We start from the raw sequence: 15,888 nt of genomic DNA, 5'->3' as shown, positions 1-15,888 counted from the left end.
TCAATTCTATCTTACTTTATCTTTATTTTATTTTATTTTTCTCAGTCAACTGAGAATAGAATGTGAAGAGAAGTACTCAAGACTGGACATTTTCCAGTGCAAACTACCTATCTCTCTTGAAGTTGTGGGAAAGCAGAAGGAAGGAGATATGTCACACACTATCTTATGTTTTGCCACAAAAGAATCATGGCACCAAAAAAGAAGAGATGAAGATCCCACTAGATAGGATGTGAAGATTACAGAGAATTTCAGAAGGAAGAAAAACATGCCTGTAGATGAAATTCTAAATAGTCTATTAAATAAGAAACACAAAGCCAAACACAAAATTAAAGCCTAAGAGATCAGAGCAAGAGCCAAGACTCCCTTTAGCTTACCACTCACTGTCGTCCTTCCCCTGAGAGAGAGAGGCCTTCTTCCTGTGTATCTTGAGTTTTATTGCTTTCCTGTTCTGCCTTCTCATTGGCTCTAAGACCAGCCATATGAATTCCTCGTCACTGCCTGTCTATACAGACCTTGTGGTCTCTATGGTAGATACTGGGATTAAAGGCTCATGTCACCAGGCTTGGCTGTGTCCTTGACCACACAGAGACTCTGCCTACCATTTGATCCGATTAAGGGCATGGGCTACCACTACCTGACTTCTGTCCCTGGCTCACTATGACCTCTGATCTCCAGGCAACCTTTATTTATTAACATACAAATAAAATCACATTTCAGCACAATTAAAATATCACCACACATGTCCCCCAAAAAAGAATTTACAAAAGATCAAGGTGAGGGAAAGTATTAAATTTAATCTGGTCATACCTACCATCTAATCGTTCAGATACTGTCAGAATTCCCTATCTGCAGCAGTATGCCATCTTCCTAACAACCTCCCATAAATTTGAAGATTCTGAAACAGAAATATGATACACTTAAGATTAATGAGATGTACAGAAACAGAGACAGTAAATTTAGAATGATTTAGAGAAAAGCAGCTTAAAGAAGAACAAAAGGGAATTCACTAATGTCCAAGAATCCTCTTCTCTGAAGATTCTGGTTTCTTAGTTAAAATACCAATGAGATGCAAATGTGATCTCTTTGTTATGTCATTCTATGTGTATTTATTAAATATCTAGTATTTGGAAGCACTTCAATATATAGATGTAATAGGCACATACTCTTTCCCATCAAAGAGCTAAGATTCTAAGAGCAACAGTGTTTCATTTTTCCAAGTTCTCGGGATGTTAGGATAGTGCCAAGGCCAAAGACTTCTATAATGTGAAGGGGGTTCCCTGCTGGGGTGATCATAAAAGGTGGGTGAACTAGGATACTTTAGGATTTCTACAGGATAGAGTAAATTAATGGGTAGATGGGGAGCTGATAGAATCCCAAACAGTTCAATTCAAGGGATAAAATCTATGATGTGATCAGCAAGGAATCAAAAGTCAGATGTAGCTATATTATCAGAAGTGTAGGGAGAAATGAGGAACAATACCCCTTTCAGAAGCAACCTTTGCCTTTGGCAAACTATTTTCTCCAAAAATATATACATTACAATTTATAACAATAGCAAAATTAGTTATGAAGGGTGGGGGGTCACCACAACATGGGGAATGGTATTAAAGGATCACAGCATTAGGAAGGTTGAGAATTACTGGTCTAGAGTAAGGGACTTCACCTGACCAAAAAGAAACTCAGTACTTACTGTAGGAATTGTAGGTTCTAAGTTAAAATAAGCAACGTAAGATAAATACTTGAAAAGAGCATTGTAGTAAACAAGTATTGTGTCATTTGGTACAATAATTTGCCAGATAATTTGGAAATCAGGAAGTCAAAGAAAATATAGATAATTTTTGATGTAGGCAACCTCCTCTGAGGACTAATCACTAGAGTTCTACAGAAAAGCTTTACTTCCTCCTGCATCAAAATTTCTTTGAACTTAAATTTCTAATCAGCTACCACAAAGGCCAGTCTAATGGAGACATATTCCCAGTTGAGTTTCTCTATGTCAAGGTAACCACCAAAATTAGGTAGATGAATTTGGTATGATTTTAAGAATGCTAACAAAACATTTACTTACTACCTCTGAGAAAAAGTATTCTAATGTTTATGTAAACTCTTCTTTTATTCAAATTAGTTGAAGTTTGGGGTTATAAGCTGAAGTTGAGTTTAACAACTGAATTTGTGGGTCAACTTGAGGTCCTACTATGCACAAACTTCTTTTCCATTTTGGTGCTACCAATGCCAAGCTCAAGCCTTCCCTGCCCACTTCATATATTTCCTGGCACACACTAATGTGCCAGGATTATTTTATGTGAAAGTTAATGATATTGGTTTTTACTATAATGGAAAAAGAGCTTTGAATATAAGCAGGGCTGGCTTAATTATTTTTGCATTTATCACAGATGCTTGGGAGATTTAACACCAGATCATGGCAGCTTCCCAAAATAACTTTTCCCAAACATTTTTGCTGATGTAAAGGTCAAGAAGATATTTTTTAATATATCTAAATATAATTGCTATTTTAATAAGATGAAGAGATTGGTTTGTATAAAGAAGATATGGTAGTACGACAATAAGAAAAGTAGGTGAAACAGTTGTTGCTACCTTGAATGCCCAGCTGTGAAGTTCAGAGATTTTCTTGGTTTAAGCATTACAGGCATAATCTGAAGCAATGCTTTCATTTGTGACTCTCATGGTACGGTATAATACCATCAAGAAGATATAATGCGACAATTACCTACTTATAAGGAGCGTCTGATGATAAAAAAAAAAAAAAACACCAACAACAAAAACAAAAACAAGATACAACATTTGGGTGGTATAAATAAGAAACAGAATGTTGACACCAGGGCAACAAACAGTTCTCATCTACAGATTTGAAAAGATAATTTTAGGATATTCAAAATCTTAAAAGCTACCTCAACAATGGCTTAATATCAGGGTATATAATTATGAAGAGAGAATGGTTTCTAATTCTAAACTCCAAATTTTGTAAACAGTGAAAGGGACATGAGAGGTAAAATAATTTGCAAATTACAGGAGAAAGGTCTAGAGATAGAAGGAATGGCAATGCTCTACCTCAAGAAAATGGTGAGTGAACTGAGGATTTGAGGCAGAAATGAGTTGGAGCCGCCCACTGAGAGTAGGAAAGGCATGTCTCCACTGCACACAGCAGGAAATAGGAAGAAAGATAAGAACAGAGGTAGGATTTATGGTTAAAGAAGATCAGCATTGCTGTGACAAATTTGATGGCCTCTTTCATTTTTTAAAAGAAAGTGAGATTATGGCAAAGTTTAGGATTATGGAATGGGATTAAAGATTTGAAGGAATTTAAATATTAAAAATCAAACTATACCTAGAAATTTGATGGGTGGACAAAGGAATTTGGGAACAAATTAAAGTACATATTAGTTACAACTCCAGGTTGAAGGTACAAAGCCATCACATTCTTGGGAATACATGAAGGTAAGTGAGGAAGTTCATTTTCTCAGAACTCTAGAATACCGTTGGACTAGGGTTGGTTTATAGGGTGTGTTAGCTAAGGCTGGTTTTAGACAGAGGCTTTTTTGTCCCACCCAATCCCACAGTTGCTTGCCAAGTAATTGACTCAGAGGCTTAATATTATTTATAAATAAATGATAGGCTGGTAGTTTAGGCTTATTACTAACTAGCTGTTACACTTAAATTAACCCATAATTTTTATCTATGTTAGCCACACAACATAGTACCTTTTCTCAATAGAGCATTCTTATCTTCCTTACTCTCCATCTGACTGGTGATTCCCTACTCGACCCTTTTTTTCTCAGAATTCTCCTAGTCTGGTTGCCCCATCTATACTTCATGCCTGGCTACTGGCCAACCAGTGCTTTATTAATCCAATTCAAGTGACAAATCTTTACAGTGTACAAGAGCATTATCCCACAGCATGGGTTTACTCAGCAAATACATTTTGATGCTTACTAAGTGCTTGGACATTGTTATTGAGAAACCAAATGTATCTTGATGACAAAACTCTTTATATAGAGATCATCAAATGGTGTCTTAACACTGGTCCTCAGAAGAAGAAACACCAGGAAGGCATCAGCAAAAGAGTAGATTCAGAAAAGGATTGCCATGTAGGAGTCAGGAGCAATATAGAATCCAGTAGTATCCTCAAATATATAAGTTTTATTTTCAAAGTTTCAGTGGAACATAGACAACTACAATCCAAAGTGTGAGGTATAATGGGACATGTCTATAATCCTACCACTGGGAAGGTGGAGGAAGGAGGATGAGGAAATCAAGATCATCTTTCCCTACATAGTGATTGCTAGACCAATTTGCACCACATGACACTGCATTGATTTAACATGTTAACTAACTAAACAAACATATGAGTTGTATTGTGATTATACACAGAAAAACATCACAATGCATGTAGTATTCTATACTTGCCTTCAGGAAAGTAGTATTCCATACATTCCTTCAGGAATTTATAAGTAATCTTTGATATACCCCCCATGAAAAAGTAGGTAAAGGCCACCACAGGTAAGAAAGGAGGAGCTACAAGTCAAACAGTACATCGAACACAGAAACCTACTTGGAAAGAGAAACATGGAAGAGAGTGAGACAAGAAGGAGAGACAGAGACAGAGAGAGCAAGAGAGAGAGACATACATACATAGAGAGAGACAGAAAGAAAGAAATTAAGGGAGTCTAAATATATACCCACATTTCAGTATGTTGTTGTTGTTGAATTTTGTTTGTTTATTGTTTTGTTTACTTTGCTTGCTTTTTTTTTTCTTTTTTTTTTTTTTGGTTTTTCAAGACAGGGTTCCTCTGTGTAGCTTTGCACCTTTCCTGGATCTCACTCTGTAGACCAGGCTGGCCTCAAACTCACAGAGATCCGCCTGGCTCTGCCTCCCGAGTGCTGGGATTAAAGGCGTGCGCCGCCGCTGCCCGGCTGCTTGGTTGCTTATTTTGGGCTTAGGTTTTGAGGCCAAGTCTTGCTTTTCAGTGCAGGTTGTCCCCCTAAATTTGTTTTAGAAGCACGTACTTCAATATCCAGCTACTTAGACTTTATAAAGCTTGTAATAGATTAAAAAGTAAATTAAATTTCTTTCTGCCAATACTTTTTAAAGAAACATTTTCCTTTTCTTGGGTTAGATTTAGCAAAGGAATTGATAGCCTCAGACATGGTTAGAAACAGAGGCTCAAGCCAAATACTAGGTACATCATCATGTCCTGCCCTTCCATGCAGTCTTGTTTGCTATAGCTGTATTTTAAACATGACATCTCAACATTTTAGGTTTTAGGACTTCCAACATTACCTCCTTCTAAGAGAAAGTAGTTTTTGAAATTAAGCAAAAAGATCTGCATAATAGTTCCTACCAAAGTTCCGTATGCAGTCTGTAGAGAGCTGCGTGTAGCCACACCCTAAAGATGGCACTGGCTTCCACCCTCTGTCTTCCCGATGGCAAACACTCTTTATGGTAAACAGCTCCTTATTTGGCTATGGCTGGATTCGTGTGCCGCTGGCATATGCGTGGACCTGTGGACAGTGCCCACGTGGCTGTCTGGGGTTGGCAGCCCAGACCTACTTAGGTGCTGGGAGAGGCTTGCCCCAGGGGAGAGACAACGCAACTAACAAAGGGTCCTGATTAAGCTGTATTAAGGAGAGTCCCGTTGTTGTGTCATCCTTGCTGGTCGAGGCGGGCGCGACAGCAGTCAACTTGTGCATCTGTTTTCTTTCTGTACCAGTCTCTGAACTGCAGCCAGAGGTGAAGTATCGCTAAGAGCTTTCCCCCACATCCTAGGCCAGAGTTGCAGTAATGTCATCTAGACAGTATGGATGAAGAGAGAAGGGTGGTTCCCAAAGCAAAGTACATGGGCTGTCATCAGGTTCTAAATTAGTCTTCTCTTGCCAAGTTTCATGAGGAAGAATTCGAACCTGAGGAAAATGAGAAATTTTTGTGATAATAAGCATGGATACAAAACTGAGGGGAGCATGGATTGAATAATATTAACAACTATGACACTATATATATGTATATATACATATAATGTGTGCATATGTATATATGTATATAGTAATATATAGTTGTACTATATATAATATCTATAGTAGTTCATATACATATGTGTGTCTATAGTAAAAGTATAATTTTTATTACTTCTTTATAAATGTTCAGTCTATGCAATATGATATTTTCTAGTCCAATTTTATATAAAACAATAAAAATCTTTGAGAATTTTATTCATTTTAATCAAACTCACACCCTTTTACTTCACTACAATTCCTCCCCTATCTACCCTCCCACAACATCTTCCCTCCCAACTTCATGTGCTCTTTTTTCTTTCCAGTCCACTGAGTGAATATAGTGCTACCAATATGTGCATGACAGCAGGACCATCTGTTGGAGCATGGGTATCCTCTCAGGGGACTCATACCTGAAGAAACTGAGTCTTCCCCTGTTTAGCAGCTAAGGGTAGGACTCACCTTCTTTATCTGTGCTGGGTTTTTTTTTAGCTAGTATGATCTTGTGCAGGTCTTGTTCCTGCAGTCACAGCTGCTGTGAGTTCATGTGAATGACAGCACTATCATAACCAGCAAATATTGATTCAGCACAGACATCCATTGTCTCTGGCTCTGAGAATCTTTCTATCCCATTCTCCCAAGTGATCCATCAGTCTTGTGGGATGTAATACAGCTGCCTCATTTAGAGCTAAGCACTCTACCATCTCTTATTCTCTGCACTTTGACTACTGTAGGTCTCTGTAATAATTGCCAACTACTCCAGAAAGAAAATTCTCTTAGGTTCTCGTGCCCCAGCTTGGACCTGCCTCAACTGAATATACCAGGCTCTACTGACTCCCCATGGGAGGTCTTGTCTTGGAGGAGGTGGGAATGGGGGATGGGTTGGGGGGGATAAGGCTGGGAGGTGGGAGGAGGGAGGAGAGGGGGATCTGTGGTTGGTATGTAAAATAAATAGAAAAGTTCTTAATAATAAAAAAAAGAAAAATATTACAAGCTGTAAGATGAAATAAACCTCCTCCCCCCCCTCCAAAAAAGAAAATTCTCTGATGAGGGTTGGCAGATGTAATTCTCTATAGGCATAAAAATAAGATCTTAGGAGCCAGCTTATTACTATTTCCATTTATAAGAATAACAATATTATATATTCCCTCAGGGCCTATGACATAACCAGCCACAAGTATTTGACCTAATTAATGGTAGTGACTTTCATTTTGTGGAGCAGGTCATAAATCAAATCAGAAGGGATTTGGTTACTCCTCTAACATTCATACCACTATTCAACCACTGAGTTCATCTTTCCAGTTGTTATGTAGCTCACAAGTTTCACAGCTGGGTAACCTGTAAGACGTAGATCCTTATACCCTTGCTCTAGGAAGTGTGTCACTAGGAGAGGGCTTTGAAAATATATAGCCCTGCTACATTTCCAATTTCTCTCTCTCTCTCTCTCTCTCTCTCTCTCTCTCTCTCTCTCTCTCTCTCTCACCCTCCCCCCTCTCTCACCCTCTCACCCTCTCCCCTCCCCCTCTCCCCCTCTCCTTGTCCTTCCCCCTCTCCCCCTCTCCCTGTCCCTCTCCCTCTCCCTCGAACAGTCAACCCAAAGAAGTAGACTTGTCCATGCATTCTACCACAGCAACAAAGGTAACTAATACATCTATGACAGCCACAGAGTTGGGGAGGAAAAGTTGTTTTTGCCTTGTCTGTCCTCAGAGATAGTGTCTACATTGGCTGACCCATAGTAATTTCTGGTGTTGATTTTTATTCTACTTCATCTACATGAATAAAGTTGTTACTCTTCTAGGATAATTTTACCTTGGAACAATTTGAAAATCTTTACTAGCTTCAAATAACTTCTAATCGCAGCCTCCTGTGGCACTGCTTGGGCAGCAGCCTTTCTCTCTGGCATTACAAATGCCATCTCCTGCTTCCGCTGATATGACGACAGCCCACAATAAACACACACAAATCGTTTCAAACCTTGAGAAATCTGTTGCTAGGCATTGTTGAGTTGACTGTTGTGTGCACTTGCATTGAGGTCTTAAAAAAATGAGTAATTCTTAGCAAGTGAAACTTGTGGCATTTATCCCTCTAAGTACACTTCTTCTGAACTGAAGAATCCTGAGCACAGTTTAATGTCTTCTTGATGATTCGCCACAGAACATGATATTCTTCAATGATCATAAAATAGCCGTGTCTGTGCATACCCTACCATTGCCTGTTTTAACTATTGTGTTAACTACTGTCTGTGAATTTACTCTGTTCTTCCAGTGTATCATTTAGAAAATGGGGTAAATGATAATATGCATCCTACAAATTTACTATGAGGATCAAGTAAGAAAATACAGTCATGACTTGAGAGAACAGTGGAAAGCAAAACAAAGCTGAGCATATGGCAGCCACTCAGGAAAACGGATGTTAATGACTCTTGGCATTATCAGGTGCATCATCTTCATCATTGTTCAGAGTTTTGCCATGCTGTCACGGGATACACAGAAGCATCTCAGGCTGTCTCCTCCTTTACATGCAAACTGCACTGGGATTTCAAGTTTCCTGAGCCCAGCCTTTTGCCTTCTCTTTTCTTTCCCTCTAAAATAGATTAACACTTGATCTGTGTCTATCACAAAGTGACCTAATACACCTGTGTGTGCAGATGCACTACTGAATAGAAAAATTGATAAAAGTTTTTGAAAAGAGAGATCAAACTCTTTTCTCCATGGAGTTATTCTTAGCAAAGCAAAGAGCAACAAAAAAAGTTTCTCGCTCATATTAATCCATTTGCATCAACAAGAGAAGTATTAAGTTCTTTTTAACCATGTAAACTAAGTAATACCACAGAGAACCAAGCTCAGTTAATGGTTGTTCTTTTGGTTGCTATTTTGGTCTTGAATCTTAAAATGTACAAATTAATTGTGGAATTTAAAGAGTTTTCAGTTCTTTTAATCATATGTTCTTTTTATGTCTTTGAATTAGTTTCCATCTCCCAAGTATTACTAATTCACACACACACACACACACACACACACACACACACACACACACACACACACACACGCACACATACATCTCAGTAAGATATTCATGACAGAAAAAAAAATGCCATGGACAAAACTAGCAATGTCTATTTTCATTGTTCACATCGCTTTCCAGTGTATCATACAGATGATAATTTTAGGTGTCATCTTATAAAGTCCTATATACATTTAAGATGAAGACTTCCTATTTAAACAATTTGATACTTTATGGGTATTTATTAATTTTTCTTCCCTTTTTAATTACCCAATAAAATTCTAATTTGTATGTGTCATAACTTATAAAATTAAGAGAAGTCACAATGATGAGAAATCTTTTTAGTACCATAAGATAAGAAGGAAAATGAAAAACATTACTCACATGGATTTTTTTCAGGTAAATACAGAGAATAAGCTCTTATTGACCCACTTTAAATAAAATCTCATTTCAGAAATAACATGCTTTTACCAATTTGTAAAATATATACTATGGACAATTTTATGCCAGATGCTGATCTAATCTATTTACTCTATGAGTTATGGGAAACTGTCAGGCCAGTTATTGAAAACAAGCATGCTTGTCTATATTAAATTAACCAACAATATCACATAGCTTTCTAAGAGGTGTATTGAAACAAACCGGGGTTGCCTCTTTTCCTTTTGGGGAGTCATAGGAAGAAAAGAATTATTTAGCTTATACTTCCACATAAAAATCCATCATTGAGAGAAAGCTAGGCAGGAACCTGAATGCAGAAACCATGGAAGAATGCTACTTGCTGGCTCACTCACCAGCTAATGCCTTTGTTCGATTTATTTTCTACTACCCAGAATCACCATCCTGAGCAATGGTGCCATCTATACTGGCACTTTTTTCTAAATGATTATTTACTTGATCTATGAAACTATACATATTAATGGAGTACCATATAATATTTCCTGCATGTATGCATTGGTATGATATTCAAAGCAGGTAAAATATGTATCTCAACAGTTTTCTCTTCAAAATTATTTTACTTCTTTAATTTTCAGTACATTAATCATGCTCTACTATTCAAATGAACTCTGGAACTATTTGCTCCTACCCAACTGTAATTTAAACCCCATTGATCAACACCCCTGGTCTTTCTATTTCTTGTGTCTAGTCACCATCAATCCATTCTTAGCTTCCATGAAATTAATTAAGAAATAAATTATTTGAGACTCAACATCTAAGTAACATTTTACAGTAAATATAGATTAGATAGATACACAGATAGATAGGAGATGATAGATAGATAGATAGATAGATAGATAGATAGATGATAGATAGATAGATAGATAGATAGATAGATAGATAGATAGATAGATAAATGTTTGAAGTTAAGTGGATACTATGTAACCAAACCAACATAGAGATTTCTCTGTATTTGTACACTTTTGTAGGGTTTTATTTTCTATTTTATCAAATATAGGAAAGAAATGTTATCTTATATTTCTAAAAATATATAACAAAAATAAACATAAACAGGAAGAAAATATCAGTTACAAAGGGGAAGAATACCTCTACAGGAAAGAGGCAGACAGACACTCAGGCCCATGAAACAGCTGGAATTGAAGCCCTAGTTTGTTGCAACTATAAAGAGGAAAATATAGAATGTAAAAAGTGAAGAATCATTGAAAACCTGAACAGGAAGCAGCTAGAACCCCCCTTTTTAACTCTGAACTCTCTCCTTTCTGCAGTCTAGAAATTCTAACAAGGAGGGAAATGAGAATCTGTGATCTATGAACACACGAAAACAGGAACATGATGTTAACATCCCACTCCCAGTCCTGGCTCACCTAGCTCTGAACCCCAGACACCCTAGGCCAGATTTCTATTCATGAGCCTTGTCTTGGGAGTCTGTACATTGAACAAAGAAAGATGTACAGACATCCAAGCTAGAAGTTTCCAGAGGGAACCATAAACCCAAGGCCATGTAAAGTACATGGAACTTAACCTCATGCCTATGTTTAGAATTTCCACCCAGCATCTTGGTGTCTAATAGATATGTCTAGTAGGTCTTAGGAAGAAAAATAAAATTATATGTATGAAATCAATTTAAACAAAGTAGACCTCACCAAGTAATAAAAATTTTTAAATTGATAATGGAAGGATGTGTGTGGGGGGTAGGGTTATAGGAAAAGGAGGCAACTCTATAACTCATACTCAAATAATAGAAGTTCTAGAGAGGAAAAAATTTGAAAGTAGGTGTGGTGGTGCACCCCTTTAATCCCAGCACTCAGGAGGCAGAGGTGGGTAGATCTCTGTAAGTTTGAGGAGAGCCTAGTCTACAAAGCAAGTTCCAGGACAGCGAGGGCTATTACACATAGAACCCCTGTCATGAAAAAAAAATTTTTTGATGAAATATTTCTACTTTTCTGGTATTGAATAACACAAATTTTTAGTTGAATGGGACTCCAAATGCTTGGTGAAGAAGAACCAAGCCACAGTGGAAGCTGAGAAAACATGAGAGAATGAGGATTCCTGGATTCATAGGAAGTGGAAAACAATATAAATAATAAGGTAGGAATTTAAGGAGCTTCAGACCACTAGAAGTAAATGAGAAGCAATTTTAGCAGGACAATACCTTCACAATATCCAGGACTATATCGTTTGAACTCTGAATTCCAAGCCCTTTGAGGTAGTTAGGAGTGCTGTTCACTGAATAGCAAGTATTCTTAGCTAGCTTTCCCCCTTTTACTTTTGAAGGAAAATAACGGGTCTACCATATGTACAAAGTAACTGAAATCCAAGTACAGAGAAAGTAAGTTCAACTCCATACTCACTACAGCACTATTAGCAATGGCTAAGAAATAGAAAGAACCTAAATCCTCCATCAAGAGATGATGGACACATGCATGCACACATATGGACCCACATGCACATACACACAAGAGCATGTATGGATGTATATTTAAAAACAAACAACGTAATAATGTTTGTCCTTGGAAAAAGAAAGAAATTCTATTACCACTTGCAAGAATATAAATTAACCTGGAGGTTACATGCTGAATAATATAAACTAAGTCTATGTTATCTCAATTATATGAAGACTCTAAGAATTCCAACTCATATAAACAGAAAGTAGAACAAGGAATACCAAGACTGGGTGACTAGAAAAATGAAGAAATGTTGGTTAAGTGTTACAAAGTTGCAGTTGTAAAACAACAGTTTGCAGTGCTAAGGTGCAGTATGGAGAGGACAATGGCTGTGGGATATGTGACAGTCACTACCCACTTATACATATGCCAGTCAAAATCATATTATGCATCTTTTATGTAGCAACTGTCTCCTAAATTTCTAAAGGCATTTTGGATGGCTGATTTCTGGATAGCATTTAGCTTATCATGCTTAATATTTATCTATATTAACATAATTACAGAATTTTAGAGTACAGACAAAGGGACAGGTTTGAGCACTTTCCCTGAATAGACCAAGCTATGCAAGAATGTGACTAATGAAAAAAAAAAAGAAGAGGAACAGATTCATGTGGCAGAAGAGCAACTGTACAAAAGCTTAGCAATCCCAATCATCAATTTAAATGCCTCACTACAAACAGATAGAGCCTTCCTTTTGGGTTCATAAAACTCAAAAATGTATATCCTTAGCAAGTAACATATTTAACTTCTTGTTTAACTTGGCCAAATAAAATACATTTTGTCAGAGTCAAAAATGACAAAATCTATCACTCAGTATTTTTTGTTGCATTTTGCAAGACTGGGTGTTTTTGCAAAGGGTCATGCTACATCACACTTAGAGCCTGAACAGATGAGGTAGCAATCATGTATGTTGTCCAAACATACTATTACATGAGGCTCATGATGACAGACGGCATGTCTGCTGAGACATATGACAACCCTAGGCCACTGACTGACATGGGAAGACACCAGTAAGACCCAGACTTGCTCAGTGTCTTCCCCTCACTCCAAGGATTCTTCAGTATCTTTACAGCATCATTTCTCCAGTTTTTACCACCTCTGTTACTTCTTGGTGTCCATTCAAAAGATAAGCAGACTCTAGAATTTTCCACTAGCTTTTGTCTCCTGTTAAGTGTTACCTCTATTACCATGAACACTCTAGTTTCTAACCCCAGAATTTCATGTTTGATGGGATGTTCCTTACATGGAACTTATTCTTAAGCCTTTGAAGCCTCTTCATCTTTCTTGGTGTTCTTTCTATTCTCTGAAAACCAAAGCTCTGAGCACTGTGTCCTGCTAGAGATTTAGGAATGACAGTCTTGAGAATGGAAAAGGGTATGTTCAAGGTACAGATGAAATTGTGATGAGACTAAGAGAATTGAGAGGTAAAAATGAGGAAAAGCGACTAGCCATAAGCCATAACTATGAATTTTAAAAGTTAGGGGATAACTGGAATATTTAATAATGCCCTTTCTCTATGTTGATTTCAGAAAGGACTTTCATATACACCTAAAATGGCTACACTTTCCTACTACGTTTTGCATTTATTAAACTTATTAAATAGATGACCTGTATATTCACTGGAAGTCATGTGATTTCTGCCTGCAAGGAAAGTTTTTGACCTTGCAAGAATTAAAACTTTAATATGAGTTTATTTTGTCCTCTAGCAGGGAAAAGGACACATTACCACAACAGACCTCTTGAGTCTCATTTTCAAACTAATGCATTCTAAAATGCATTCAATTTCTAACAAAGAGCAAAGGATAAACAATTAAGCATTACATGTAACAGAACTCTTACCCACCTGCCAACAATTAAACCCAGTAATTAAAAATTGTAAGAGAGCACACATAAGCATATCCGCAGCAACAGACATAGCACGGTCAAGGGGGATATCTTTCCTGATAAGTTCCTCTCTCATTTCCCAGGTTACTTTGCTTGACACTAAACAGACACAAGACTCTGTCAACTCTTTCACTTTCTTTAAAAAAGAAGTAAATCCCATCCTGCATTTCATGGGAAGACTATTATATACAGATGGATGGATTTTGTTATTTAGTTTAATAAAGGTGGTGCTCTGAGCAGATGTTAAAGCTTGAAGCTGTCCAGAGAAAGGGCCAGCTCAGGTAGCAATAATGCAGGCTTCCTGCCTGCTGGGTTTTCTTCCTTTGTCTTTGGAAGCACTACTTTCACAGGTTAGAAGACATTGCAGTATTTATAACCACTCAAGTTCCCACCTGAGGGCTGAAGCCGACAAATGGGGTGCTAATTAGAACCAGAAGTGGTGGCGGTGGTGATGGTGGTTCTATGACACAGGCATCTGACCAGGAAAGAGCAACAGCACATTCACAGAAACACTATAGATACAGCCAAGCCCAAAGTAAAGGACAAATGTGAAGACTGGTTCTAAAAGATGAATTTTTTCTCAAGCACCAGAATGCCTGGCTTTTCCATGGTTACAGTCTCATGTGATCTTCCCAAAGTACCAGCTACTCATGTCACCATGACCCAAGAGAGTTTCCCTAAGGACACCTGTGAGCACAGTCTACTTCACAGAGAAGCAAGTTACTACTTGACCAGAATAAAACTCTGTCCTCTAAGAATAATCATCCATAAGATAAAAATTCAACTTAAACAATATTCAAAATACTGTTCCACAAATTAGAAAACAGGACAACAATAGAAACATATCACATAAAAATATTAGGCTTTGATCAACAGTAAATTCATTGCACAGTTTTTTGTCTAGATTTTATAAGCCTCAATTTAATAAAAAAATCTTAATTTATGAAAATTCTGAGCACATTTGCATTAACTTCAGTGACATGGGGTTAATGGTTGCAATAATAAAAAGAAAATATACAATAAAGAGGAAAGATAACTTTGGAATTAACAAATCTATATAATATATTATAAACAGACTGTTTAAATTATCCCCCCCAAAATCCAACTATAGTGTTATCTTTTTAATCACAGTCCAACGAAGTAAAAAATAAAACTTAGTCCAATGGCTTGTCAAAATCATTCTGAAAATGCAACACAGATGTAGTTCTTCATATGTCTTCTGAGGGCAGAGATCTCTCCCCTGTGTCCTCTAACCAAAGCCTCAAGAATGTAGAAAGTGCCCATTCTACTTCATTCTCCTTAACGTGAGCTGTCACGTCCTATGTAGAACTCTTGCCATAGCTAGCATGATTTGTTTAATATGACCTGGGTATTATATCAGTTTTTAATCTGTGTTTTTAGTAAAAAGAAATTTGAAAAACCAAATTCTGGTATTTTCTTCAGTCAAAATTTCAGCTAAGTGATGATTGTCAAACTCAAGAGAGAATTAAAATTACCTAAAGAGTTTGTTGAACTTTCTCACCTCTGTCCTTCACCTCATCTTGGAACTCTCTGAGTATGGAATGCAACTTTGACACCCAAATGCTTCTGAGCCTTATGTATGTTCTGATGTGCATGTACAACTAAAGCTACCTAGTTAATGACCAATAGAGAAAGCTGTTAAAGATTCCATTCCTTCCTACCATGTTTCAAAAACAAAAAACAAAAAACAAAACACAGTCTATGCAAGAAAAGTTGTAGAACTTCTGAACAATAATGCTCACCAATACACTGAAGAGATATTCAAGTTGAGGAACTCAACTGGGCTGGTCTATGTAGATTGAAGCAAAATTCTTGATGGAATCTTGTCAAGTCTATCTTCTTCTGCTTTCATAGTTTAGATGGATTTTTTATTAATTCTATGTAACAGAAGATTCCTAAGTTTATCATTAAGTAGCCATGATGTTTATGTGAAGAAAGGACAACAAAGATTGCATGAATTCAAATAATTATAGACTTTTCCAGAAATTCATCAACAGTTCACAGTCCTAAAAAGCCAAGGAACTAAATGTCTTCACTAGTAGTTTAATTTACAGTAGAGAATTCATTGTGAGTCTCA

Source organism: Onychomys torridus, chromosome 23, assembly GCF_903995425.1.
Source record: "Onychomys torridus chromosome 23, mOncTor1.1, whole genome shotgun sequence".
NCBI classification, from domain to species: Eukaryota; Metazoa; Chordata; class Mammalia; order Rodentia; family Cricetidae; genus Onychomys; species Onychomys torridus.
Note: the sequence above shows the minus strand (reverse complement) of the source record.